Source organism: Penaeus monodon, chromosome 13, assembly GCF_015228065.2.
Source record: "Penaeus monodon isolate SGIC_2016 chromosome 13, NSTDA_Pmon_1, whole genome shotgun sequence".
NCBI lineage: Eukaryota > Metazoa > Arthropoda > Malacostraca > Decapoda > Penaeidae > Penaeus > Penaeus monodon.
Window position 1 is genome coordinate 20,612,423 of NC_051398.1, and position 2,500 is coordinate 20,614,922.

The following is a 2,500-nucleotide window of genomic DNA, read 5'->3' on the forward strand; positions in this document are numbered from 1 at the left end:
CTCAGAGGCTGAAAGAGAGAAGAGCAAAGAAACAATTGAGAAAGGAAGAGTAAGAGAGTTTCATCGACTGGTTTATTCAGGGACAACTGATCCCAGCTCAGTGATCTGAAGATCTCTGAACTGGTCCACAGAGGTGTTTCAGAACCCGGGCTTTAGTCCTACTAGATGGCATTATGATCTGTCATTACATCTCTTGCCCAAAAGGTCCTTAGGTTACACAAATGATAAGTCTTTCCACAGAAGAGAAGTTGCTAAAGGAGATGTTACTAGGCTCAGTTGTTAGAGCTCCTTCTGTTTACATGTGGCCCACAGCCAATACAGCCTATTTGCTGTCCTAACTAGTCATTGCTTATAACACAGTTTTATTGGCCTCCGGTCGTTTGACTAATGCCCTTTTATTTTTTATTGATGAATTGTATTCTTTCTGATATGTTTTACCAAGTCTTACACAACTTATGTCAACTGGCCAAAGCACTCACTTTCATCTGTCGTACCAGAGTAAATGAGGCTAACACACAGATTTACAGTTGAGGAGCAGCTGTGTGAAAGGATGACTCTTGGTATTCAAATTGAGTGAATTAGATGCTACTTCACTGTAACGAGTACCGTAATTAAGTGGCATTCTCGGGATTTCGATTTGGACTGGAGCGTTTAACCAAGTGGTTAAACGTTTCAGTTTAAATCAAGAGAGGCAAAACTTTTCTTGTAATTCTACCTGACTCAGAGAAATGTAAAGTTTAGTTAGAGATGTCAGTTCCATTACCAGTGTGTGTGATTTAGAGTTCGGAAATTTGGAACTGTAATGATTTTTTCCCGGGATTGTATCTAAGAGAAAGACTGGAAATATTACATTTCATTTGTCATGGTCAGTTTCTTAACACTATATAGCTATGATATAGCAGAATGTCCCTTGAATAGTATCATCTTCCTAAGCCAAAAATGGAGTTACGTAACACTGAAAAATAGTTGTTTTGATAAAGTGAAATCCTAAGCAAATTGGTATCTTCGAACAGGAATGAATGGAAGATACTGAAGGCTGCATGAAGAAAAGGTTATATCATGTGTTCCTGTGCTGGATGTTGATGCTATAGTAGGTCCAGTTTCAGGAAAGAACAACCTGACAACTCACCCGGTCTCTTTTTAATCTAATCACTTGATACTCTTTCTTCCATGTATACATAACATTCTTATTGCGTTTTCCAAATAGACACTGAGCCAAAGAGTTCCGGGTGAGTTGCCAGTTTTTCCCTTTTCTGAGCTTGGACCGAGTGTAACTTGGGGCTACCGAATTGAGTTGAATAGGAATTAGAAATCTATGGTATGCCCTTCATATATCGTGTATTTAGTGTAAATTATTTCTATATTGAACTTGTTGAACTGCAGGGTAAGGCAGACAGATAAATGGCAAAATATATAAACAAACAGATAGTCAGATTACGAGAGGGAGACCTTTATTTTTTTTTTTCCAAACTAGCGTGGGTTTGGAGAACAGTTCACTGTTACAATTGTTTTTCGTTCTTCAGCTTCTCTTCATGGCTACCCCGACACTTTTAATAGCAGGTCGTTCCGCTCGTGCCCAGCGCCCTTCCTGTCCTCTAGACTGAGACAATAATTCCATCTTATCATCTTCAGCCCTTCCGACCCTTCACTCCCATTCAGAAAGATACTTATCGCATGTGTTTCCTTCTTCTTCTGTCTGAAATAAGCAATCTCCTATCGGTCAATATCGACATTAAGCCACGAACCTTCTTCCCTGCTCTCCATATGCTAGCGATTGCATATCCAGGGAAGGAAAACCATCTCCTTCAGGATTATGATTTCGGGCATTGGTTATAACTCCAAGACGGCTATTATGCTCAAGATATCAGCTCTGGACCCTCCACTGACAGCACTGCTCTTTTTGTACTGCCATTACCTGCATATGTACATCAAATCGAATTTCTTCCCACTTGACTTTCAACCACAGGTAATAACCTTTCCTCATCACTCGATGTTCTCTTTCAATTATCCCAAAAGATGCAAGACCGGGCTGCGTGCCGTCGATTACAACGCATTTCCTAACTAAATTCGTGCAATTTCTTTCAGTGACCTTCAACACTTGATCTATCATTTCCTAACTCCAGACAGTATCAGATAATGTAGCATAATAGCAATCAACAATGTACTTCAGTTTCCAGTCCTTAAACACTACGACTTCTGTAACAATATAAATGGTTAATGCTTTCATTTTTTAAATCAAAACCCAAAATGCTTCCAACCTTTCTACACAAAATCAAATGGTATCACTGCTTACTTTTCCTCATTCAAACACCCAAATTACCCTGATCATTCGGAAAGCATTTTTGCTGGTAGCATAGTACTCTTGCTCCTTTTCTGCTCTACTCCAGACATGACCCATATTTTGCCTCTGGCCAATGTTCCTTGATCCCACCTTTCTACTGACCTTTACATGCAAGTCCTTCCTTGTGCCTAGTGTCCCCGTCCTTTCCCCGCAGACATC